Consider the following 27,879-nt stretch of genomic DNA (forward strand, 5'->3'; position numbering starts at 1 on the left):
ACAGACTGAGCAGGTGAATGGCTTCTCCCCAGTGTGAACTCGCTGGTGACTGTGTAGGTGGGATGACTGAGTGAATCCCTTCCCACAGACTGAGCAGGTGAACAGCCTCTCCCCAGTGTGAACACGCTGGTGTGCCATTAGGTCAGATGACTGAGTGAATCCTTTCCCAGATATTCAGCAGATCACCAGCCTTTGCCCAGTGTGAACTGACTGGTGTGTCCGCAGGTGAGAAGACTGACTGAATACATTCTCACACACAGAACAGGTGAATGGCCTTGCCCAGTGTGAACTTGCTGATGTACCTTCAATTGTGATAACCGAGTGAATCCATTCCCACTGTTTGAGCAGGTGAACAGCCTTTCTCCTGTGTAAAATGACGGGTTGCCAGTTGGTCAAATGACCGAGTGAATCCCTCCCCACAGTTTGAGCAGGAAGGATGGTCGATTGAATCCCTTGCTCCACTTCTTAAATATCTGGACAGAGACAACAAAACTGGTGTGCCGTGTTTGAACTTCCTGGAGACAAATTGCTTCTTGTTTTTAACCTGTAAAAAGATTTACAAAATCCATCAATGGGTGTAGGACAACATTTCAGATGAGATTACTTGAGTTACCAAGGTTTGATTTGGTATCACACTGTTACAGTGAGGTTCAACCCAAGTTGGACAGAGAAATCATCGCCTGACTGGGCAGAGTGCTGGTATCTGGAATGACCATCAATTCCCTGATGCTCTTCCTGTCTCTATAAGAATGGGGCATTTCTGTCATCTCCAATTTGTACCTTGGCGGAGTTGGACTCTCTCCATTGGTATTATTCCCTGTTCCTGCTGAGCAATATGGGTGCCTGGCCACACAGTAACAAAAACAGTCTCACACAATTAGTCTTTCTTCACATGCATCTGGGATTTTCTTTTATGTATTATTAACTTAAAGTGCCACAGTTTTAACGCCATATAAAAATTTCCTGTTGAGGTGAATGGTTGATCCACACAGCTGTTAAAAAGGCAGAGTGAATTTTTGTAATATTTCACATTCTTGTAGAAAATTACAACACAGAAACATGCCCTTTGGGCCATCTAGTCTGTGCTGAACTATTTAATCTGCCCACTCCCATACCCCTACCATGCAGGTACCTACATGAACCTCTGAAATGTTGAAATCGAGCTTGCATGCACCACTTGTGCTGGCTGCTCATTCCACACCCGGATGACCGTCTGTGTGAATAAGTTTCCCTTCATATACCCCTTAACATTTCACCTTTCACCCTTAACCCATGGCCTCTGGTTGTACTCCCCCCCCCCATCAATCAAATCTCCCCTCAATCTCCTACAGTCCAAGGAATAAAGTCCTGACCTGTTCAATCTTTCCTTATAACCCAAGTCCTCCAGACCTGGCAACATCCTTGTGAATTTTCTCTGAAATCTCTGAATCTCTTTTAAATCTTTCCTGTAGGTAGGTGACCAAAACTGCACTCAGTACTCCAAATTAGGCCTCACCAATGTCTTCTACAAATCAACATAACATCCATCAATTGCTGTCAGTACTTTTGTTCATGAAGGCCATTGGGCTAAAATCTTCCCTTCCGTCTCTATCTAACTGTGATACCACTTTCAGTGAATTAAGGACTTTCTTCTACAAGAGGTCCCTTTCTTCTACAACACTCCTCCGTGCCCGACCAGTCACTGTGAAAGACCTCACTTGGTAGGTCAGACCAAAGTGCAACAACTCACACTTGTCTGCATTAAATTCCTTTTTCCATTTCTCAAACCATTTTGCCAGCTGGTCCAGATCGCACTGCAAGTTTAAATGCTTTTTTGGCATTGACTAGATGGGACAAATAGCCTGTTTCTTTACTGAACTTCTCCATGTTTCTATGGCAAAGAAGCTGGCCAAACTTGTTTGGAAGGGAAAGGGTAGGAGTGACAATTGAGCAGCAGTGGCTGGGGTTTCTGGAGCAATTCGGGACCTGAGTGATTCCACAGAAGTGGAAGCATTAGAAAGACAGGAGGACACACTGTGGCTAAAATGAGAAGCCAAAGCCAACGTAAATGTCAAAGAGAGGGCAAACAAAAGAACAAAAACTATTCAGAAGCTTTGAGAAGCCAAAAGAAGACAACAAAAAAATTCAGATGAGCTCAGTGCGTGGAATCATGATTTGTAGTCATTAATGGGTCTCGGTAGCACCCAACAGTCTGAGGCATTTAGAGGAACAAAATATACGAGGCTTCAATTTCTCTTCAAAAGCAAGGTTCCCTGGACCAGTTACCTTTCAACTTTCATTTTGGCAGGCACATACAAACTCTGCATCCTCAAAAATTCACATCTGAAGGCCTCCCACTTACAGGTACTCCTTTGCCAGGAAACAACCTGTCCCAAACCACACTTGTCAGATCCTTTCTGATACCTTCAAAATTGACCTTTCTCCAATTTAGAATCTGAACCCATGGTCCAGACCTCTCTTTTTCCATCTTTATTTTGAATTTCATGGCATTATGATCACAAATTCTGTCACCAGCCCTGGATCATTTCCTAACAGCTTATTGCACACTTCTACATCAGGAATTCTACGTATTGATTATGGGCACATGTGACAAACTCTACCTCATCTAGTCCTTTACAGTTTAGGAGTCCCAGTCAATATATGGAAAGTTAAAATCACTTACTGAATCAACCTTTTTGTTTATTGGCATGGACTGCAATCTCTCTACAAATTTGTTCCTCTAAATCCCTCAGACTGTTGGCTGCAACCAAGTCCCAATATTGGTTACAATATCATAATTCCCTGTCCTGAGCTCATCTGGCTTTCCTACGATGCTTCTTGCATTGTGATATACACAGCTCAGCACATTCATCGCACCATGCTCAACCATCTAACTGCTGAATCTATCTATGATCTGCATATCTGACTGGTGTCAAGGAAACAAACCCTCCATCATTGTCACAAAAACAAAGGAGCTGATTGTGGACGACGGGAGGAATGGAGACAGGATAACCCCTATTGACATCAATGGATCTGTTCCTCGTCATAAACATCACAAAGCACCTTACATTGTCTGTACATACCGGCTGTGTTGTGAAAAGAGCACAGCAGTACCTCTGTCACCTCAGATAGTTGAAAAAGTTGGGGATGGGGACCAAAATCCTGAGGACTTTCTACAGGGACACAATTGAGAGCACCCTGACTGGGTGCATCACTGCCTGGTATGGGAACTGTACTTCCCTTAATTGCAGGAAACTGCAGAGAGTGTTGCGGACAGCCCAGCACATCCGTAGTGGTGAACATTTATCAGTACATTTACACAGACAGGTGTATAAAAAGGGCCCAAAGGATATCAGGGACCAAATTCACCACAACCACAAACTGTTCCTGCTGCCACCATCCAGGAAATGGTACCACAGCAAAAGGACCAACAGGCTCCGGGACATCATCTTCCACCAGGCCATCAGACTGATTAATTCATGCTGATACAATTGCATTTCGATGTTATATTGACTGTCCTATGTACAAATGATCTATTATAAATTACTATAAATTACACATTGCACATTTAGATGGAGACATAACATAAAGATTTCTACTCCTCATGTTTATGAAGTATGTATCTAATAAAGTCAATTCAATTCAATTCACCCTCTCCATTATCTGTTTGGTCATTCTGGCTCCCATTCCCCTTACAGCTTATTTTAACCACATCACCTGCTCCACCCCCACTAGCACTAGCATGCCTTACCACTTGGATATCAGTCCCCTCTTGTTCTGTTCCCCTAACTAATGAATCCCCTATCACCCCTTTGACTTTTCTCTGTCAGGTAATCCCCTTCACCACCAGTTTCTAAAGTGGTCTACCTTTTGTTGTGTTTGATGGGCACAAGAGTACTCTGCAATGGCTATTTAACCTCATTCTCCTTCCTGACTCTCTCCCAGTTTCCTGTGTCCTGTACCTTGGGTGTAACTCACCTCTCTTCATGTCATATCTATCACCCCCTCCAACTCCCGGATGATCCGGAATTCATCCATTTCAGGTTCCAACTCCTTAACGTGCAGGGTGCACATCTTGTAGGTGAGGACATCAGGGACACTGGAGGTCTCACCACCTTCCCACCAATGTCCCCTCTAATTTGTAATGACCAGTGTGCACATAAATCATGTACTGTGCACTTTTTTTTAACTCAGTGACATGTGCACAGTGAATTTTATACAGAGAGGTAATCATTTTCACAGCTAGCAAATCACTGTTGATAAGTACTTTGATCTCCCCTGGGTTTGATCGAGTTCATCTGCACTCTCACACAACCTATGTAGCAGGCCTGTAGCGGGTAATGAAGAATTTTCTCACCAAAGCTTTTGCATATTGTCCATATGTGGTTTGCTTGCTAAATTATGCTTTAAAAAGTCAGATTTGCAAATATTACTCCAGTTCTTCCCACTTACAAATTCTCCAGCACCTCTTGCATTGCCACAATACACACAGGTAACACCAGTTTCTATATTGGGCATAAATATTTCCCCTGAACACTCCTGACGAATTGAGGGTATATAAAAAATTCATTTTGAACCTGTGTAACCTCTGGCTAAAAGAATAATTGGGAGTGAATAGGAATTTTGAACTGAAGTGAACTCAGTCTTCAGCGTTTAGCTAAGACAGACTCATTACCAGTTCTCTGCGGCTTGCAGAGAGACACATTGAGAGCTGATAACATTATACATTGTATCCTCGTTTGAGTAAAGGGAGGAGGACTCACTGATAAGGACAGGAATGAACATCTGTTTGCAATTAAGTCAGGGCCTTGCAAAGGGAATAACTGATAAGGACTGGACAGTACATCCATCTATAATTAAAACCATTTAGCAAATTCTGTTATCCAAGTAATTAAATTTTGCACCAACACACTTAGTGGGCGTGCCAGTTCAAATAACATCTTGCAATATTAATGTATGGGATGTACTATGTATAAATATACGGCTGTAACCTAAGTCATTCGAATTGTCAGAAGGTGGCAGTGGTTACGTGCCTTCTCTTTGAACTGGGTCTCAAACTCCTGCAGGCATTTGAACGCACAATAAACCGTGGTGTCGATAAGAAGCTGGTCTCCTGAGTTTTATTCAGATTCAACTTTAACATTTGGCATCACGAACAGTATCCCAATATAGGGAGTGCCAAGCAGACGGGCTGAGTGAGTAGCTGGACCACTCTGGGGACTGTGGAAACCAAACGGGAGCCCAATGGGTATTTTAAATTTGTCACTCACTGTTAGTTCCTTTGGATGTACGGTGCCTCACCCAAGGCTGATCACATACCTTGACAGGATCAGGAAAGAATTTGTTGGGAGATTTGTATAAGGGAGGCAAAATTTTACTAAGTGGCCAGGAGGCAGACATGCCAGGTAAATTCATCAATTAAGCAGGAGGTGCCAGCCGGGTAAATTTATCTCATTGTTAATTGAGCAGGAGGCTTTGTGCCTGATAAATTACTTAGAGACCATCGGTCAATTGCAGTCGATTAATACAAGTGGGTCAGCAGCAGCCCGACACAATTTGTGTGAGAGTTCTCCAGACAAGGAAAAATATTTGTGAATGTTGAGTGCAGTGCTGAATAAGAAATTGGGGAAGAAAATGTGGCCACGGATGGGGGAGTGTGCAGGAGCCTGGGTTATTACCTCATGAGAACAAGCAGTAAATTTGATTTGGAAAAAGAACTGAGGAAAGAAGTGGAAATTGTTGAAAAGGCAATGGAAGGAAAAGGCAGATATAAAGCGAAACTTTGCCGGCTGTGCAACTGGTGGCCTAGTGGCTTCAGTGTTGGACTTCGAGGCGAGAGGTCCCGAGTTCGAATCCAGCCGACTCCCTTGCACACTTTCATCTGTGCTGGGTTAGAGCTGGTGAACAAAACAACTCACCCAGCAGAAGGCAATGGCAAACTACTGCTGTAACTTGCCTTGTACATGATTTCCCAACACCACACAGTGGCGTGAAAGGAAATCCTCGGCTAACTGGAAAAAATTCCGGATGTGACATACCTTTAAAGTGGAACAGTATATTATCAGCAAGTTGGAGGAATAATGCATGTGATAAAGGGATAGAGTAGTGGTCACCAACCATTTTAAGCCCAAGATCCCCTACCTTGGCCTTAGTAAAATGCAAGATCGACCCAGATCAATTAGCTACACGCATGCACACCAGGGCAGAAAAGACCGGAAGTAAAACCCCACAACCTGGAAGTAGAAATAATGTATAAACACTGGGGCACCCGCCCTTTTTTTGCACCGCAGACCGGTTAAATATTGACAATATTCTAGTGGACCGGCTGACGGGGACTGGGGTGGGTGGGGGTGTTAAACACGATAGGAATACAGTGATACTCGAAGCAGGTTCCTTATGTCCAGTCTATTCCGTAATTTAGTTTATGTGGCGCTCGGCACTTAGCTTCTGTCCCGCGCTGCTCACGTTTTCTCTGCTGAAAAAACTCAACACGTTTGCATTTAAGTGCAGGGTGCTTGGACTCGGGGTACCAAAACAGTTTTGAGGGCTTCATTGCCTCATTGGACAGCCTCCTGCCCGCCCGCCGCCAGATGCCTTGGCTTGGTTTGGTTGGTCGTGGGTCGGGTGAGAGGACAATGTCAGGGCCGGAGGTCCCTGTGCCGGGGCCATGGCAGTCACAGTCCGGAGTGACCAATCGAGCAAGGAGTGTGACAGGGCACGAGCCCGCCCCCTCTTGTAGGACCTATCAGCCGACAAAAGTTTGTTTCAGTAGATGCCAACACAGATGCCTTGTGCAGGAAGGCACAGAGTCGACTGTACTTCCTTAGAAGGTTGGCGTCATTCAATGTCTGCAGTGAGATGCTGAAGATGTTCTACAGGTCAGTTGTTGAGAGCGCCCTCTTCTTTGTGGTGGCGTGTTGGGGAGGAAGCATTAAGAAGAGGGACGCCTCACATCTTAATAAGCTGGTAAGGAAGGCGGGCTCTGTCGTGGGCAAAGTACTGGAGAGTTTAACATCGGTAGCTGAGCGAAGGGTGCTGAGTAGGCTACGGTCAATTATGGAAAACCCTGAACATCCTCTACATAGCACCATCCAGAGACAGAGAAGCAGTTTCAGCGACAGGTTACTATCAATGCAATGCTCCTCAGACAGGATGAAGAGGTCAATACTCCCCAATGCCATTAGGCTTTACAATTCAACTGCCAGGACTTAAGAACTTTTTTTTAAAGCTATTATTAATGCTTTTTGAGTTAGTGATTTAGATGCATATCATATTATTACTGAGATAAGTATTGTATGTAATTAGTTTTTGCTACAACAAGCGTATGGGACATTGGAAAAAAGATTGAATTTCCTCATGGGGATGAATAAAGTATCTATCTATCTATCTATCTATCACAGCATGGTAGCTGCTCTGATACCTATGAAACGCTGAGCCCGAATTAGGTCGTCTGCGAATACTTTAGCACCGGATTTCCCACGAACATTCAGTGTGCTAAACAGGTTTAGAGGCAGCACTCCAGGCCAGTAGTGACGGCACTTCCCACCGGCCGCCCGAGGCCAACTGGTGATCTCTGGCATGAGGGTGTCACTGCGGTTAGGCGACTGATGACCTCGCGTGCACTCAAGTTCAACAGTGGGCTGACAGTGAATGAGGAAAGGTGCAGCTGACTCATGTTGTTTCCTCGCGGCCCAGTGGTTGGGGACACTGTGTAGTTACACGCATGTAGAAAGAATGGAACTAAAACCCCACAACCCAGAAACAATCTTTCAACAGTATTTGTGTATTTATTTTGTTACGTACCCGTGACACGTGACAGTGGTACCCTTGTCACGTGACTGGGGTTGAAGTTATACTGGACTTGAGGTAATGGTCTTGTGATGGTGGAGTGATGTCATTTTCCCGCCAGTAGAGGTCATGTGACAGTTTTTTTTTTACAGGGTAGAAAAGGAAAACCCACCCTGTCAGGTGGGGCAGTTCGTGGCTAGATTTGCCAAGATGACTTCATGTCACTGTGTGATTTAATGGGATGACGCAGTTTAGTTAAAAATGAAGTTTTATATAATGCCTAAAGTTTAAAAGGTCATCGCCAACAGTTTCTTTGCTGATGGAGAGTGAAGAAAAGTTTGGAAGATAAAAATCGAGGAGAATCGATTTTCGACGGTGGATTGTTCTCGACCTTATTTGATCCTCATTCGGAAGGATTTCGTTGACTATTCTCGTGTTAGTCTCCGCTGGGAATAGCGGGAGATTGAGAATAGTGTGGAAGGAAGGTCAGTACCTTTAAGCCGTTATATTTAATAAAATTCGACGTGGGAAAGTTCGACGCCGGGGAATCGAAGGACATCGACGTGGAAGAGAATTTACATCACTTTAAAAAGTCTCCCCTTTTAAAAGTACTGTGAGCTTTTGAACTTTCGGCATATCGCTCTAAAGAACTGTTTTCTGTCGGCATACCGCTTTAAATAACTCTTTTTTTTTCAATACCGCTTTAAAGACTGTTTGGGACTGCAAAGCTATTAAGAACTGTTTGAGCAGCTGAGTTCTGGTCATGTTTGAGTTTGTTTACTTTTGAGGGGGGGTTTGTTTTCAGTGTTTAATAAACGTGTTATTTGATATAAAAACCCTTGCCTAACTCATCTATATTTATTGTTGCCTGAATACGTAACATAATTATGGGGGCGACGTCCGGAATTGGATCGTTTGAGTTAAATGTTTTTTGAATTTTGAGTCGGTGTTTTGGTAACGGGGATTGCTCGATTCTTTTGTTTGATTGGCTTGTGAGTGGTATTCGGCAACGATGAATATTGATGAGTTTCTGGATTCACCAGCCGCGGATTTGTTAGCGAAGGCGAAAAAAACTGAAGTATCTGAGATTGCTAAGAGATTGCAACTTAAAGGTATTTTGGCGACTGCATCAAAAGCTGTAATACAGAGAAAAATCGCATCACATTTTGTGGCTTCGGGTGATTTTGATGAATCGATTTTAGAATCGTTTCCAATAAGTGATCTGGAGATACAGTTGCAAATTGAACAAATGAGGTTGGAACAAAGTAAAGCAGAGTTGGAGCGTTATAAATTAGAATCTGACCAGAAAAAGAGAGAGTTTGAATATGCAATGGTGAATTTAAGGTCTGAGAATCAGTCTTCTGATTCTAGAAAACCGTTTGTTGCTAGCCAAGAAATTAAATTGGTCCCTCCATTTAGTGAAACAGAAGTGGAAAGATATTTTCAGCATTTTGAAACTATTGCTCGGATGTCAGACTGCCCGAAAGATAAATGGTCAGTGTTGTTACAGAGTGTGATTAAAGGCAAGGCACAACAAGTTTACACAGCTTTAACTGCTGCGCAAGCACTTGATTATGATATTGTGAAAACAAATATTCTCAAATCATACGAATTAGTCCCAGAAGCGTATAGGGAAAGATTCAGAAGTTTGAAAAAGTCTGTGGAAAAGACTTATGTGGAATTTGCCTATGATAAAGCTATGTGTTTTGAGAGATGGGTTTCTTCTAAAAATGTAAATGAGGACTATGATACATTGAAAGAGCTGATTTTGATGGAGGAATTTAAAAGAAGCATTCCTGTTGAAGTAAGGACCTACTTAAATGAGAGGGATACTGATAAATTGCAGGACTGTGCGAGTTTAGCTGATGAGTATGTTTTAATCCATAAGAATAAATTTCCTCAGGGTAGAATTTTTAAGAGGAAAAATAATATGGAGACTCAAGGTAAATCAGAAATTAAATCAGAGGTTAATGAGAAAGGTAAGGAGGAAGGAAAACCTGTGAAGGAAAGACAGTTTGGTCTTATTTGTAACTATTGTAAGAAGCCTGGCCATGTAATAGCTAACTGTTTCAAATTGAAAAAGAAAGAGAAGGAAGCAGTTCCAGATGCTTGTGTGCAACATACTGAAGCACCTGTAAAGTTACAGGGTTTGGTAAACACAAATGAGGATTTGTTAGAGTCTGACCAAGTTAGAAAGGGATATGATAATTTTATAACTGAAGGGTTTGTATCCTTGAAAGAAGGATCTACTCTGGTGCCAATAAAAATTCTTAGGGATACTGGAGCTTCTCAATCACTGATGTTAGATAGTGTGTTGAAGTTTAATGAAGAGAGTGATACTGGTGAGGTAAATTATATAAGAGGTGTTGGAAGTGATTTTATGCCTGTACATTTACATAAAGTAAATTTAAAGTCACGGTTAGTTACAGGATTTGTTAAAGTAGGATTACAGCATAGCTTACCTGTGAAGGGTATTTCTTTATTGTTAGGTAATGACTTGGCAGGTGGACAAGTTTTTCCTGAAGTGCATTTGACAATGGAGTCAGAGGAACCAGAGGTGAATTCTAACACAGATTCTTCCTGTGTTGTGACTAGAGCTATGGCTAAAAAAATTGATGTGCAGAATGAGGTTGTTACTCATGACTGTTCAACTCAGGATTTGAGTTTTGAGGATGTGTCAGAGACTTTCTTACCTTCGTTGTTTGAACAAGATTCTGGGAGTAAGTCTGACTATGAAGATTTATCTCTGTCTCGGAAGGAGATGATAGCAGAGCAGAATAGAGATCCTGAGATTATAAAATTAAGGGAACAAGCTTTACTAGGTAGTGAAATTGAGAAGGTGTCAGTAGGATATTACTTGGAAAAAGGAGTGTTGATGAGGAAGTGGAGGTCGCCTACAATTCCTGCAAGTGAGGAATGGAATGCTGCTTACCAGGTGGTTGTTCCTAAAGTTTATCGGAATGAGATTTTGACTTTAGCTCATAGTGTGCCTTTAGGTGGACAGCAAGGGGTAAGGAAAACTGTGGACAAGATTTTAAAACATTTTTACTGGCCTGGTCTAAGAAAAGATGTGGCGATGTTTTGTAAGACATGCCATACTTGTCAAATTGTGGGTAAACCAAATCAGGTTACACCAGTAGCTCCATTACAACCTATTCCAGCATTCGGTGAACCGTTTTCTAAAGTTATTGTAGATTGTGTTGGTCCATTACCAAAGACAAAAACTGGTTATCAGTATTTGTTGACTATCATGTGTACTTCGTCTAGGTTTCCAGAGGCAGTACCACTTAGGAATATAAAAGCTAAAACTGTGACGAAGGCTCTTATAAAATTCTTTACTTATTTTGGATTGCCTAAGGAAATACAAACTGATCAAGGCAGTAATTTTATGTCTGGATTGTTTCAACAGATAGTTTATAAATTGGGAGCTAAGCAAATCACTTCGTCTGCATACCATCCAGAATCGCAAGGGGCCTTGGAGAAGTTTCATTCTACTCTCAAGAATATGATTAGGACATACTGTGTGGAAAATGAAAGTGACTGGGATGAGAGTATAAACTTACTTTTATTTGCAGTAAGGGAATCGGTACAGGAATCTTTAGGTTTTAGTCCATTTGAACTTGTGTTTGGGCATAGAGTTAGAGGACCTTTAGCTTTATTGAAGGAACAGTGGATTAGTAAGGAAGTGCATACTAATTTGTTGGACTATGTTTTGAAATTTAAGGACAGGTTACATAAAGCTTGTAGTTTAGCCAAGGAAAATTTAACGTTGGCTCAGGAAAAAATGAAAACTTGGTATGATAAGGAAGCCAGGATGAGGATGTTTAAGCCTGGAGATAAAGTGTTGGTTCTTTTCCCAGTGCAGACAAATCCTTTACAAGCTAGATTTCATAGTCCTTATGAAATTGTGTCTAGAATCAATGATGTGGATTATGTAATAAAAACTCCAGATCATAGAAGGTCAACACAACTTTGCCACATAAATATGATTAAACCATATTTTGAGAAACAATCTGATACTGTGACTGTTGTGGTTAGTGAGAATGAGTTTGATTTAACTGGGAACATGATAGATAATTCATCTGACTTTCATTCTAAATCTAACATTGTTTCTGTTAGGTTACCTAATTCGACCATTCTGGAAAATATGGATGAGAAATTAGCACATTTACAGCTAGAGCAGAAACAGCAGAAGAAGGAATTGATTTTTAAGTATAAGGATTTGTTTCCAGATGTTCCGAGAAGGACTACTATAGCTTCACATGATGTAGATGTTGGAGATGCCAAACCTATTAAACAACATCCATATAGGATGAACATGGAAAACTGTGAACTTGCTGAGAGGGAAATTGAATACATGTTAGAGAATGATATTATTAGACATTCTAACTCGAATTGGAGTTCGCCATGTGTTATGGTGCCAAAACCTGATGGTAGTATTAGGTTTTGTACGGACTATAGGAAGGTGAATGCTGTAACGAAAACAGATGCATATCCAATTCCTAGAGTAGAATGTTGTGTAGATAAGGTTGGAAAAGCAAAGTTCCTTACAAAGATTGATTTATTGAAAGGGTATTGGTGTGTTCCATTAACGGACAGAGGTAGAGAGATTTCTGCATTTGTAACTCCATCTGGGTTATATGAGTATAATGTTCTTCCATTTGGGATGAAGAATGCCCCAGGTACTTTCCAGAGGATGATTAATTCTGTGATTCAGGGATTGAAAGATACTGATGCTTATATTGATGATTTAGTGACAGGAAATGATACTTGGGAAGCACACATAATTGCGGTGGAGAAATTGTTTGAAAAGCTTTCAAAAGCTAACTTGACTATTAATTTAGCCAAGAGTGAATTTGGACATACCACTGTGACTTACCTTGGTTATGTTGTAGGTCAAGGTAAGGTAGCTCCTGTTCAGGCAAAAGTTCAGGCAATTTTAGAGATTCCCACTCCGACGGGGAAAAGAACTCTCAGAAGATTTTTGGGAATGGTAGGATATTATCGAAAATTTTGTAAGAATTTTGCTAATGTTGCCCTTCCATTAACTAACCTTCTGCAGAAGAATGTGAAGTTTGTGTGGACAGTGCCTTGTCAGGAAGCATTTGAAAAATTGAAAACAATGATATGTCAACAAACTGTGCTTAAGGCACCTAACTTTGAAAAACCTTTTTCATTAGCTGTAGATGCTAGTGATGAAGCTGCGGGAGCAGTGTTGATGCAAAGGAATGAGGATGATGAGGTTGATCATCCAGTAGCATACTTTTCTAAGAATTTTAATAAGCATCAAAGAAACTATTCAACAATAGAGAAATAATTGTTATCTCTTGTTTTAGCTTTGGAATATTTTGAGGTATATGTTGGTACAACTCAAAAACCACTTATTGTTTACACTGATCATAATCCGTTAGTTTTTCTGAGTAAGATGAAAAACAAAAACAGAAGATTGTTAAATTGGAGTTTGATGTTACAAGAGTACAATATTGTGATAACTCATATTAAAGGTAAAGATAATGTGCTGCTGATTGTCTATATCGATGTTGAATGTACAATGTAATTTTTTTTTGGAGTGTTTTTTTTATTGTAACACTCCTACTGTATTGTATATTGTGTATGTTATATGATTTATACATTTGGTTTTTCTTGTAAGTTATTGTTAAAAATTTTTGTTCTTGACAGACCAAAAATGTTTTTTTTTGGAGGGAGGTGTTACGTACCCGTGACACGTGACAGTGGTACCCTTGTCACGTGACTGGGGTTGAAGTTATACTGGACTTGAGGTAATGGTCTTGTGATGGTGGAGTGATGTCATTTTCCCGCCAGTAGAGGTCATGTGACAGGTTTTTTTTTTACAGGGTAGAAAAGGAAGACCCACCCTGTCAGGTGGGGCAGTTCGTGGCTAGATTTGCCAAGATGACTTCATGTCCCTGCGTGATTTAATGGGATGACGCAGTTTAGTTAAAAATGAAGTTTTATATAATGCCTAAAGTTTAACAGTTTCTTTGCTAATGGAGAGTGAAGAAAAGTTTGGAAGATAAAAATCGAGGAGAATCGATTTTCAACGGTGGATTGGTCTCGACCTTATTTGATCCTCATTCGGAAGGATTTCGTTGACTATTCTCATGTTAGTCTCCGCTGGGAATAGCGGGAGATTGAGAATAGTGTGGAAGGAAGGTCAGTACCTTTAAGCCATTATATTTAATAAAATTCGACGTGGGAAAGTTCGACGCCGGGGAATCGAAGGACATCGACGTGGAAGAGAATTTACATCGCTTTAAAAAGTCTCTCCTTTTAAAAGTACTGTGAGCTTTTGAACTTTCGGCATATCGCTCTAAAGAACTGTTTTCTTTCGGCATACCGCTTTAAAGAGCTGTTTTTTTTCAATACCGCTTTAAAGACTGTTTGGGACTGCAAAGCTATTAAGAACTGTTTGAGCAGCTGCCCAGCAGCTGAGTTCCGATCATGTTTGAGTTTGTTTACTTTTGAGGGGGGTTTGTTTTCAGTGTTTAATAAACATGTTATTTGTTATAAAAACCCTTGCCTAACTCATATATATTTATTGTTGCCTGAATACGTAACAATTTTTCTTTTTTTTTTCGGGATCTACTGGGAAAGTCTCAAAGGTAGACGAGTCGATCGCAATCGACAGGTTGGCGACCACTAGGATAGAGGTAAGTACTGCAGAAGGAACACCAAAGGTTGGGAGACATTAAAAACAGAGTGTGAATGGATGGGTGCCGAAAATGACAGCAGGAAAAACAACGTAAGCAAACCAAGGCCGGTCTACATAGGAGAGAAGGGCAGGAATGTCAGTCTAAAGTTAGAACTGATAGGGAAGCACAGGATCCCGAACCCGTGTCTGGCATATCGACCCTGTATGAGTTTTGTAGCCTGCTAAAGCACTTTTGCAGGAGACCAAGCCTTTAATGATGGGAATCTGTCCCCCCAATTTAATGCCCTACTGCTCCAATGCTTACCAACTAAGTTAGCCAACATCATTAACAAATAATATGGATTGGCCTGACAATGACCAAAATCGAATGCAACGAGCTTTGACATATCATTGGAACAGGGCTTTCGAATGCCAATCAACCCCGAAGAGAACTAATATTACAGGTGAATGGAGACTGCCTCTGTCTGTTGATAGAGTAGCACTAATTCTGTGCTGCTCTTAGTTTTCTCTCCCGCTCACAGCTTAAATTTTGAATTTCAAATTTTTAAATTGCTGATTCTTGAAGGGGAGTGATATGTCTATGTCTACGAGAAGTGGGAAGAATCTGCATGAATCTACTGACAAAGGTAATGAAAAAGGAAAGACGCCGAAGGAAAGATCTGATGAAATGCCATCATGGGCTGAAGATATCGTTCGGACACTGAAATCAATTCAAGATCAGAATAAGGCAATTAAAGATCAACTGGAAAAGAATATAATGAAATGAACTTATTTCTGGGAAAGCTTAAAGATATGGAAACTCAAGTTTCTAATCATGACGAGGAATTGACGTCAACTAAGCAAAAACTGTCTGAAACTACAACCCGTTTGGAAAAATATCGTTAATAAGATTATTGATTTGCAAACTAAGTCTCGCAGAAACAACATACGAATCGTTGGATTGCAGTAAGGAGCTGAAAATGGAGACTTAATGGTTTACTTTGGTAAGCGCTTTCATGATCTATTTCTGACTATTTCATCACAGCTACCTGCTATTGAAAGAGCACACAGGCTGTCCACTTCGAAATTTAAAGACTCAACCAGACCAAGATTTATTTTGGCTTGTTTTCATCACTTTAAAATTAAAGATCAAATAATGCGACAGGCAAGAAAACAGAGTTTTCAGATTCAATGAGTCTGAGCTCCGTTTTTATGAAGATTATCCAAGAGAAGTAATGGAACATTTGCTTTGGTAATGAAACAAGCATATGATAAGAAACAATTTCCCTCTTTGAGTTACCCGACAAGAATGAAAGTTTTTCCTCCTAATTCTTCCCCATGTACTTTCTTTGACACAAAAGTCGAGCTGGATTTTGTCCAGGCTATACCTGTCACCACCACTGACGTTACTACTGAATGAACTATCTGAAAAGCTGTTTGATTATCTGTATATTACTCACACTACAAAAAGAAGATATATGAAGGCTATTTGGATATTTCATTGACAGATTAATAAAAGAAGAAAACCTGCTCATCATTACATCCTATTGGATTTTTTTTGGAAAGAAGATTTACGGATCAAGTTTGACTGTTTAAATGGTTAATTACATATTTGACTGAGAAAAGAGGATAAAAGGATTTGTTCCTTTTATCTAATATTTGGTTTGATTTTTTTTGTTGTTCCTTGAATTACTAACTGGCAGTTTTTTTTTCTACCAACTGGGTTTCTTTTTATATATTTATCTGGGAGGGTTAAGTTACTATGATTTTACTAATTAATATTTCCATCAATTTAGTTCAGTTAAGTATACTATTAACTTTTTTTAATCTGTTTTATTATAGCACCCTATAACTGAATTTAAAGTTTTCTTAGGGATTTAAAGCTAAACTTAAGATGGGGCTGGTTTTTCTCTCTAAGAGATTATATTATTTTGGTTCTTTTTCTGTTTAACACCTGATAGAATGTAAACACTCTCCTTTGTTGAGACTTTACTGTCTTTCTTGCAAGGTCATTTTATATATTTTATGTACTGGCTGGGGGGAGGCAGAGACGAGACCAACAGATTGGCCCATGTCTTCGCATCTATCTTAGTTCACTTGCCTTTTTTTCAGGCTTTTGGGAGGGTGGGTGTGTTTAGAGTTAGGAGTTTTTTCCCATTGGGTGGTTCCGGAGCATGCGTGTTTTCTATATGGCTTTATTCTTCATCACTGCCATCTTTGATAATCCCGTATTGGTATGTGTTCTACGCATGTATAAAGTAAATTAGAATAAAATTATAGTACGGCAGTTAAATGGATTAATGTAATAATTTGGAATATACGTGGTTGGAATTATCCTATTAAACAAAAAAGACTTAAAATTATTAATCGATTCCAACCTGATATAATTTTAGCTCAGGAGATGCTTATCAAGGCAGGAGATCAAAATAGATTTTATCGCTGGTGGAATGGAAAACAACTCCATGCTACTTCTCAGAGCAAAACTAAGGGTATGTCTATCTTTATTAAATCAAATAGATTTACTCAAGAGGATATTGAGTCAGATTCTAATGGTAGATTTTTAATTGTTAAAGGAGTGATTTGTAATAGAAAGGTTGTTTTGGTTAATTTGTATGGTCCTAATTTAGATGATCCTGCTTTTAAAAAAAAAAAATTTGCTTTACTGCCAGATTTAAATGAGTATGTCTATCTATCTATCTAATGGGTGGGGATTTTAACTGTTGCTTAAATCCTATGATTGATAAAAGCTCAACTAATCAATGACTTCCAAATCATTTTGTATCAGTTATTAACTCTTTTTTGACCAATTTTGGGTTGATCGAATTATGGAGGCATTTACACCCTGATAACAGAGAATATTTTTTTTCCATGTTTATAAAATATATTCAAGGATTGATTATATTATAGTTGATCCCTGTCTTTTGCCTAATGTTAAAACCCGTGAATATGACGCCATTGCTATACCTGATCATGCACCTTTGAGTTTGTCCTTTGAATTTGACGATGACATTTTTGGCCATCCACCATGGCACATGTCTCAGACTTTATTACAAAGCTCTGACTTTATCAGTTTTATCGAAAGCCAGAGAAAAGAATTTTTTTAATTTTTAATGATATAGGAGGTATGTCTAAATTATATTGGATACATTCAAAGCATTTTTATGTGGTCAGAATATTTATTATTCAACTAAACTTAAAAAACAGACTAAAGCAAAATTAGATAAAATTTCAAAACAAATTAAAGATTTAGATAATATCTATGTGACTTCCCCTAATATTGACATTTAAAAAAAGGGTGGAACTTCAATCATAATATAACCTATTATTAACTCATTCAATTGAAGGTTATCTACTTAAGCTAAAGACCCAATTTTATATGTTTGAAGATAAAAATAATAAACTACTTGCATTACTTGCAATTAAAATCAGCTGGAGCCAAGAGGCAAATTTTGTAAATTCGTAAAAAAGATGGTACCCTGGCTTGGGATTAAGAAGAAATTAATAAGATTTTTCAAGACTTTTATACTGAACTTTATAAATCTCAATGTCCAGTGGACTCTTCTGAAATGAATGGGTTTTGTTTTTTTTTTTTACGAACAATTGCTTTTCCTAAAATTTCTGTTGAGGATCAAAAAACTCTGGATCCCTAAATTACTGAATCCAAAATTCATAAAGCTATTTTCTCAATGCAATCTGGTAAGGCCCCAAGACTTGCTGGTTAACCTGTAGAATTTAATAAAAAATTTGGAAAATTGCTTTCTCCATATATGTTGGAGATGTTTAAAGAATCTTTTGTGAAAAGTGATTTACCCTCTACTTTTTATTAAGCTTCTATTTCTTTAATTCTCAAAAAGGATAAAGATCCTTCTGATTGTGCCTCATACAGACCTATTTCATTATTGAATGTTGATGCTAAGATTCACTTAAAGATAATGGCCAATCTGTTGGAGAGTATTTTGGGTAAAATCATTTTTAAAGATCAAACAAGCTTTATAAAGGATCATTATTCTTTCTCAAATGTTCGGAGATTATTTAACATTATATATTCACCTTCTTCTAAAACTCCACAATGCCTTATATCTTTGGATGCTGAAAAAGCATTTGATTGAATCGAAAGGAAATATTCATTTAATACTTTAGAAAAATTTGGTTTTGGTATTAATTTTAATAATTGGATTAAAATAATATATAAAGCTCCTATTGCTACTGTTGTCACTAATAACTGTAGGTCCATTTTCCTCAGCTATCATGGGAGACAAGCCAAGGTTGTCCATTAAGTCCTTTGTTATGTAACTTAAGATTAGAGCCCGTTGCTATTGCTCTTTGTGAAGCCGAAAATATTCGTGGGATTTTTGTGAATGAGACATGCACAAGATCTCTCTTTACACAGATGATTTATTGGTATATATATCCAAGCTTGAATAATCTAATCCTGCTTTGCTAAAATTATATGACAAATTTGGAGACCTTTCAGGATATAAAATAAATTTTAGTAAAAGTGAATTACTTCCTTTAAATGAATCTGTCTCTATATATGACAATATTTATTTTAAAGTTATGAATTATTTTAGATATTTATGTGTTATAATTACTAAAAAATATCAGGATCTTTATAAAGCCAATTTTCCTCCTTTAATGGACTTTTAAGATTTGTTTTTACAAGACTGTTTAATGTCTTTTTCACAGTTAATGGACAAATATGATATCTCTAATACACATTTTTCAGATATTTACAGGTTGGGAATTTTTTACGTGATTTTTTACCAATTTACCCCATGGCCTGCTCTTTAAATTTGGCTTATGCTATTTTTCAGTTTAAATCTTGTCAAAAACAATTAATAGCAATCCTTTATAAACAGTTAATGAATGCTCGCATGTCGCCTAATGATAGGGTTCAACGCACCTGGGAAGTACAACTTCAACATTCACTTTCAGATAATCAGTGGAGTAAAATTTATTATTTAGTCAATAATTCACCTATCTGAACATGCCATATCTAAATTCAGTTTAAGATAGTACACAGGGCCCATATGTCCAAAGATAAACTGGTGCATATTTTTTCTAATATAAGCCCTATTTGTGACAGATGTAATGCAGAAGTGGCTACTCTAACTCATATGTTTTGGTCATGTGTAAGTTTCAACAATTTTTGGAGGGATGTGTTTGGAATATTATCTAAAGTTATAGATGTGGATGTTCAACCTAATCCACTTACAGCAATTTTTGGGATTATTCCAGAAGAAGCAAGCAAAATGTCTGCTTCCGCCCGACAAAATTTTAATATTTTTGATCGGATTGATTCTATTATTCTATCTTTTATTTGGGATAATAAAAGACCAAGAATTGGTAAATGTCATTTGCAAAAGTTGAAAAAGAATGGTGGTCTCACTTTGCCTAATCTATGAATGTATTATTGGGCTGTTAACGCGGCGTATGTCCTTCTGGTTATATTAGGTTGATAGGAATGAACAGCCAATCTGGGTAGACCAGGAACTGAGAGCTGTGAAACAGTTTTATTTAACTTCGTTATTAGGAGTTACTCTACCTATACAATTAGCTAAAGTTGCTAATTTAAACCTATATCCTGTGGTTAAGCACTCTTTACAAATTTGGATCCAGTTCCGCAATTTTTTTAATCTTAAAAAAGTTAAACTTTGTAGTATAATTTATCATAATTACTTTTTTAAACCTTCTTGGAGTATTCCAATTTTTATTGCTTTGGAAAAGCAAAGGTATTAATTCTTTTTTGGATTTATTTAAAGAAGGCAGATTGATGTCTTTTGAACAATTTGTCGATAAGAATTCTCTCTTATATTCACATTTTTTACAATATATACAAGTTAGACATTTTTTTCAAAAATATTTAAGTAATTTTCCTTACATATTGGAGGCTGATTTGTTAGATATTATTATGAATATGAACCCCTTGTTGAAAGGTTCTTTTGGAAGAATTTATAATTTATTATTACAGAGGGATAAGCGTCCTTTACTTAAGATTAAACAGGATTGGGAGAAGGAACTCAATTTCCCTTTTATATGGGAGGATTGGACATGGATTCTGAAGCTGGTTAACTCTTCTTCGATCTGTGCTCGTCATTCACTGATTCAATTTAAAATTGTACATTATTACCATTTGACGAAGGAGAGACTTCCGAAAATATTTCCCAATGTTGATAAGCATTGTGATAGATGTAAAAATGAGATAGCCACACTGACACATGTGTTCTGGTCATGTTCTATATTAAAACAGTTTTGAAAGTCAATCTTTTCGACAATTTCTAAAGCACTCAGAATCAATTTACAACCTAATAAATTGACTATGCTTTTTGGAATAATTCCTCAAAATATCCATGGTGTTTCTGTGTCTGACCAACATGTTTGTTACATTGATAGCTAGGAGGGCCATCTTGTTGAAATGGAAGGATATATCAGCTCCTACTTTGTCACAATGGCTCTCAGGTGATGCTGTGTCTTGGAGAAAATTAGAAGTCGATCCTTTGTACCTTTATTTGATTTTGAGAAGAGATGGGGCTCATCTGCTCATTATTATCATTTCAGTTAACTGATAGATTTCCTCCACGATCTAAACGTAAATTTTTTTGATATATCTTTTCTTTCTTTTTGGCGGTTTGAAGTTTATTTTTAGAAGCTTTTTGTATGACGCATGGCTCTGGGGTTGTACCTCCAATGGGTTTCTTCTTTTTTTCCCGTCACTTTTCTTTTTTTTTAGATAGATAGATAGATAGATACTTTATTCATCCCCATGGGGAAATTCAACCTTTTTTTCCAATGTCCCATACACTTGTTGTAGCAAAAACTAATTACATACAATACTTATCTCAGTAATAATATGATATGCATCTAAATCACTAACTCAAAAAGCATTAATAATAGCTTTAAAAAAAAGTTCTTAAGTCCTGGCAGTTGAATTGTAAAGCCTAATGGCATTGGGGAGTATTGACCTCTTCATCCTGTCTGAGGAGCATTGCATCGATAGTAACCTGTCACTGAAACTGCTTCTCTGTCTCTGGATGGTGCCATGTAGAGGATGTTCAGGGATTTCCATAATTGACCGTAGCCTACTCAGCACCCTTCGCTCAGCCACTGATGTTAAACTCTCCAGTACTTTGCCCACGACAGAGCCCGCCTTCCTTACCAGCTTATTAAGACGTGAGGCGTCCCTCTTCTTAATGCTTCCTCCCCAACACGCCACCACAAAGAAGAGGGCGCTCTCAACAACTGACCTATAGAACATCTTCAGCATCTCACTGCAGACATTGAATGACGCCAACCTTCTAAGGAAGTACAGTCGACTCTGTGCCTTCCTGCACAAGGCATCTGTGTTGGCAGTACAGTGAAGATTCACAAAATTTTCAATCCTCAAGATTATTTCCTCTTTTACGAGGCATTGTAAGTATTGTTACTTCGATGCACTTGTGCTATTTTTGAATAATAATAATAATAATAATAATAATAATAAGATATGAAAAGAATATTAAAGGTGAATATGTTCAGTGGGAAGGAGGATGCGAGCGGGCTATATCTGCGGATCAGAAATGGGAACAACAACCTACCAAGGGACAGGTGGGGACAACAACCCGTTTAGAAATGGACAAGCAAGGATGCTTCCTACCGTGAGTACCACCCCTCAGGAAGAGCCCAGTGTAATATTGACAGTTGGTGCTATTCCAGTTCCGTTTATGATTGATATGGGGGCAACTACAACCACTCTCAATCGGGAAATAGTATCGGAAAAGGGATTGCAGTTATCAGACGCAACATTCACTCTGTCTGGGTTCGAAGGCACGAAACGTACGTATTCACATAACCAGCCACTGGAGGTGGAATTCCACGGGAACCCGTGTGAGGTTTCATTTACAGTCAGCACCCCGCAGTTGGGGGGTGTAATCCAACATGGAGAGACTTGCTCTGTCTGTTGGAAGTTGAGATTCTCTGCACAGGCAATGGTGTCACCCTGTGACAGGTGAACAACCGACAGCTTCCCCAATTTCCGACCCCCCAGTGGTAGGCACTTAATCTGGACTCCACTGCGTTTGAACCCCTTCTGCCAGTGGTTGACCCCCATGTGACTCTGTGCTGTGACATTATGGGGTGCTCAGCTGAGGAAAATCAATATTATGCACCCCTCGAGGGACAGAAGTTCCCAGTCATGGTGATTGCAGAGGTTAAAGGAAAAGTGGGCAATGCATTACTGGCCGAATTTCCGGATTTCCTTTGGCGACAGACAGAACTGGTGGTTCCCCATTCCACTGTTAGTGTTTGCCCTGGGTTCAAGCCAAAGAGCCCAGGGTTCCTGGCCAACACCTTGCTGAAACAAGCCTCCAGCACCGAGGGAGACGGGCAAGACTTGGCTGCGGTCCAACTCCGATACTGGAAGGAGTCTGAGGTGAAGGCGGGACATTTGGTGAGACACACTTTTAATATTGACCGATCCCAAGACGCTGTACCCCATCTCTGAGCAAATTCAGGCCATGAAGTCGGTCGCACCAACTGTCCCCCTGTCCGGATCACCGTGAAGGAAGACAGTCTCTCCCATCCATTCTGCAATATCCCCCTCAATCCCGAGACAATGTTTGATGAGGATGAAAGCTCTTTTGTGGATACAGCAGGATAACAATATTCTGACTATGCAATAGTGATGGACAGTGAAGTAATTGAACAGGCCTCTTTTGAAGCAGCTGTCTCTGCCCAGAAGGCTGAGCTGTTTGCTCTGACTCGTGCCTGTATCCCAGCAACAGACTAAAGTGGGAACGTTTACACAGACTCCCGTTATGCATTTGGAATTGTACATGACTACAGGGCTCCCTGGGAACATGGGGATTCCTGACTTCCTCTGGCCACCCCATTAGTAATGTCACCTTTGTAAAGAACTTACTCACCGCTCTACAGCTACCTCGAGTTTTGTTCTTCTCAGGGGGACGCCTCTGAGGAGGAGTGAAAACTGTGGTCCCAGATGAGGTGCCAGAAAGACCCCAACATAGGTTTTTGGATCACCCAGCGGGACAGGTTTGTGTTCCTACACAGTTTTTACCAATATTGGTTGATTATATACATAATTGTACACACCTGGGAAAGGAGGGAATGGTTGGTAACCTGTACCCTGCACCCTGCACACCGGGTATGATTCCCTTGACAGGTGGATCTTTTTCGTGTCTACAAGTTGATTTTATTGAATTGCCTAGAGCACATTGCTATAGATACTGCTTAGTTATTATAGATGTGTTTAGTAGATGGATTGAAGCTATTCCAACTACCATTAATACTGCTGTGACTGTTGTGAAGGTATTATTAAGGGAAATAATTCCCAGGTACAAGCCAGAGATGCTGAGTTCAACAATGGCTCACACTTTATGGTGAAAGTAAATGAAGGAGTATGTAACAAATTAGCTATCAAGCAACAATTCCACTGTGTATACCACCCACGGGCAGCTGGCAGAGTGGAAAGAGCCAATGACACTCTGAAGAGTAAACTGGCCAGACTAACAGTGGAGACTGGACTCACTTGGTTGAAGGTCCGACCATTAGCCCGATTCCATATGAGGGTTACCCCACAGGGGAAAACAGGGCTGTCACCAGCTGAAATCATTTCTGGATGGCCCATGAGGACACCCTGGGAACAAAGTCTCAGGATTAAAGGCAAAGTGAATAAGAATAAGGAACCTTGGTTCTCGATGGATATTGGAACTCTGATAAAGAAGACAGAGATGTATGACATGTATAAGAAACAGGGAGCAAAGAAGGTGCTTGAGGAGTATAAAAAGTGCAAACAAATACTTAAGGAAGAAATCAGGAGGGCTGAAAGAAGACATGAGGTAGCATTGGCAGTCAAGGTGAAGGATAGTAAGAGCTTCCACAGCTATATTAATAGCAAAAGGATAGTTATGGGATAAAATTGGTCCTCTTGAAGATCAGAGCGGTTGGCTATGTATGGAACCAAAAGAAATTGGGGAGATGTTAAATGGTTTTTTTGTGTCTGAATTTACTAAGGAAACTGGCATGGAGTCAATGGAAATAAGGCAAACAAGTGTTGAGGTTATGGAACCTATACAGATAGAAGAGGAGGAGGTGCTTGCTATCTTGAGGTGAGTAGATAAATCTCCAGGACCTGACAGGATATTCCCTCGGACCTTGAAGGAGACTTGTGTTGAAATTGCAGGGGTCCTGGCAGATATATTTAAAAGTCATTATCTACGGGTGAGGTGCCAGAGATTTGGAGGATAGCTCATGTTGTTCTGTTGTTTAAAGCAGACTCTAAAAGTAATCCGGGAAATTATAGGCTGGCAATGTCGGTCATGGGTAAATTATTGGAAGGAGTACTAAGAGATAGGATCGACAATTATTTAGATAGACAGGGACTTATTAGGGAGAGTTAACATGGCTTTGTGCCATGTTTAACAAATATATTAGAGATTTTCGAGGCGGTTACAAGGAAAGTGGATGAGGGAAAGGCAGTGGATGTTGTCTACATGGACTTCAGTAAGGCCTTTGACAAGGTCCCGCATCGGAGGTTAGTTAGGAAGATTCAGTCACTAGGTATACATGGTGAGGTAGTAAATTTGATTGGGAATTGAGAATGGGAGAAGTCAGAGAGTGGTAGTGGAGGATTGCTACTCTGAGTGGAGGCCTGTGACTAGTGGTGTACCACAGGGATCAATGCTGGGTCCATTGTTATTTGTCATCTATATCAATGATCTGGATAATAATTTGGTAAATTGGATCAGCAAATTTGTTGATGATACAAAGATTGGAGGGGTAGTGCACAGTGAAGAAGGTTTTCAAAGCTTGCAGAGGGATCTGAACCAGCTGGAAAAATGGCAGATGGAGTTTAATACAGACAAGTGTGAGGTATTGCACTTTGGAAAGTCAAACCAAGGTAGAACGTACAAGGTAAATGGTAGGGTACTGAGGAGGGGACTAGAACAGAGGGATCTGGGAATACTGATAGAAAATTCCCTAAAAGTAGCATCACATGTATATAGGGTAGTAAAGAGAGCTTTTGCTACATTGGCCTTTATAAATCAAAGTACTGAGTATAAGAGTTGGAATTTAATGGTGAGGTTGTATATTGCATTAGTGAGGGGGAATTTGGAGTACTGTGTGCAGTTTTGGTTACCGAATTACAGGAAGAATATTAATAAGGTCGAAAGAGTGCAGAGAAGGTTTACAAGGATGTTGCCGGGACTTGAGAAACTGAGTTACAGAGAAAGGTTGAATAGGTTAGGACTTTATTCCCTGGAGCATAGGAGAATGAGGGGTGATTTGATAGAGATGTATAAAATTATGATGGGTATAGATAGAGTGAATGCAAGCAGGCTTTTTCCACTGAGGCTAGGGGAGAAAAAAAACCAGAGGACATGGGTTAAGGGTGAAGGGTGAAAAGTTTAAAGGGAATATTGGGGGGGGGGGAGCTTCTTCACAACTGTGTCTGACTGGTACTGGCATAACTGGTTCTTCTGGGCACATTCTGTCTCACTCCCAACTATTTCCTACCTTCCTTTGTACAGGTATGTAATGTCTAAAGGACCAGTGTATGAGTAAATGAGACTCACCAAACTTTCTCCCGACTGAATCACTGGAATCTCCGAGTCAGATGGGTTCTCTCCAGTTGATGCTCTCAATCCTCGGGCTGGTTCACTTGTTGCTGTTCCCTCGTCTTCAGTCGTGGTTTTTCTTCCAATAAATCTCTCACTGCAGGTCTAACTTTAACATGAAAGATAATGAAGCACGTTAACAATGAAAAGGAGGACCAAACATTTCTGCATAATGTTACTAGGAACAAAACTCACTGAAATTTAAACGTTGGCAAATATAATGATCTCAGTGAACAATCTTTAATTGTCCCTCACACATCACAAAACAATACGGGATAAGAAGCAGCCATCATTCAGTCATGGTAAGACACAAGACACAGGAACAGAATTAGGTGATTCAATCCATCTGGTCTGCTCCACCAATCAACCATTCAATCATAGCTGATTTTTAATCCAACACCATATTCCTGCCTTCCTCCTGTAACCCTGAAGCTACTCAGCAATCATCAGTATATTAATCTTCACAAATAGACCCAAATGGCAGCCTCAAACAAATTCTGCAGCAACAAATTCCACATATCAGACATCTTTTGGCCAAAACTTTTTTCTCATCTCAGTTTTAAAGGAAAGCAAGTTTATTCTGAGACAGTGCTGTCCGATCACAGACTCTCTGTCTAATGGAAACATCCTCTCCATGTCCACTGTATCCAGGCTTTTCAGCATTCGGTAAGTTTACCTAACCATACATCCCCCCCACCACCCCCACCGTCCCTCTGAACTCCATTGAGCACATGTCCAGAACCATCAAATGCTCCTCATACATAAAGCCGATCATTCCTGAGATTATTCATGTGAACCTCATTAGCAACAACTGCACCGGACACATTTCCAGGAATAACAGACAAATGAGTTCCAGGATAATTTACAGGGAAAAGTTGTGCTTCCTTTACTGTTATACTATCACTCCATTTCCAGGTGAAAACAGGACCATTTCAGGAAATTTGTATTACAGATCCTAGGATACAGATCTTGTCTTGTCTATACTGGACCGACCGCCGTCGCTGGACTATAAACGTGCAGGAGTAATGTATGGCTCAACTCTACTCGAACCATTCTCCCCCTAGACTTCCCAGTCCCTCGGTAAAGCAGGCAATGAAATCAAAGATCCCCACAACCTGGGACGTTCTCCTTTCTCACCCACCCCAGTCCGGGAGAAGACACAACAGCCATAAAGCTCCAGGCCAAATGCGAGAAGCCTCAGTAAACGAGGCGAGTTAGGGGAAGTTAATGAGACTCAGCGGCCAAAATCACACCACGTCACAAAGCGGAGGGCGGGGCAAATCTGCGGCACACAGCCTCACGTGACCTGACGGCGGGACTTCCATTTCAATTCTGTGAAAACAGACAGCCTGGGCTCCTGGTTTGGATCGTTCAATGCAGATTAAGTGAAGTCGACACATTTCTGACGAGCCCAGATAGTTGGGAAACAAATGAATTCCTGGCCCACAGTTCGGGGCTCACGGTCAACATCGGATCTCCCCGCTCGGGATCGGTCTCAATACTCACCGATGGGAAAGTGATATCTTCGGCCCGCAGACAGAGATACCGACGGAAGAGACGAAAGTCTTTCCCGTACACAGAGGCGACGCACTTCAGCTGTGAGCACAGAGGAAAACACCGTCCACCCGGAGACTGTGAACATGCACGAAGAGATTGTTACATCATCGGGAGGCGGGGCCTCGGAAACAGACGCCAGATGCCGCCCAACTGCGGTTAAATGGGAGGGGCAAACGGGATCACGTGTCAGGATTGGCGACCCCCCCCCCCCCGCCCCAGGCCGAGGCTCCAGCTGCTCATTAGATAGATAGATAGATAGATACTTTATTCATCCCCATGGGGAAATTCAAC

The 27,879-nt window shown here is 40.0% G+C and overlaps 1 long non-coding RNA gene across 2 annotated transcripts; it reads right to left on the reverse strand.

Moving 5' to 3' along the window:
• Positions 1–137: 137 nt before the first annotated feature.
• On the reverse strand, positions 138–27,657 carry LOC140722103 (uncharacterized). Of its 2 annotated transcripts, XR_012097532.1 has the most exons (3): positions 27,538–27,657; positions 25,990–26,140; positions 138–544 (listed from the first exon to the last, which is right to left on the reverse strand). It is a non-coding gene; the product is annotated as an uncharacterized lncRNA (long non-coding RNA). The 2 variants fall into 2 exon arrangements; XR_012097531.1 differs by lacking the exon at positions 138–544 and having other exon boundaries at positions 25,988–26,140.
• Between the last annotated feature and the right edge of the window lie 222 nt (positions 27,658–27,879).

Source organism: Hemitrygon akajei, unplaced genomic scaffold (assembly GCF_048418815.1).
Source record: "Hemitrygon akajei unplaced genomic scaffold, sHemAka1.3 Scf000069, whole genome shotgun sequence".
NCBI lineage: Eukaryota > Metazoa > Chordata > Chondrichthyes > Myliobatiformes > Dasyatidae > Hemitrygon > Hemitrygon akajei.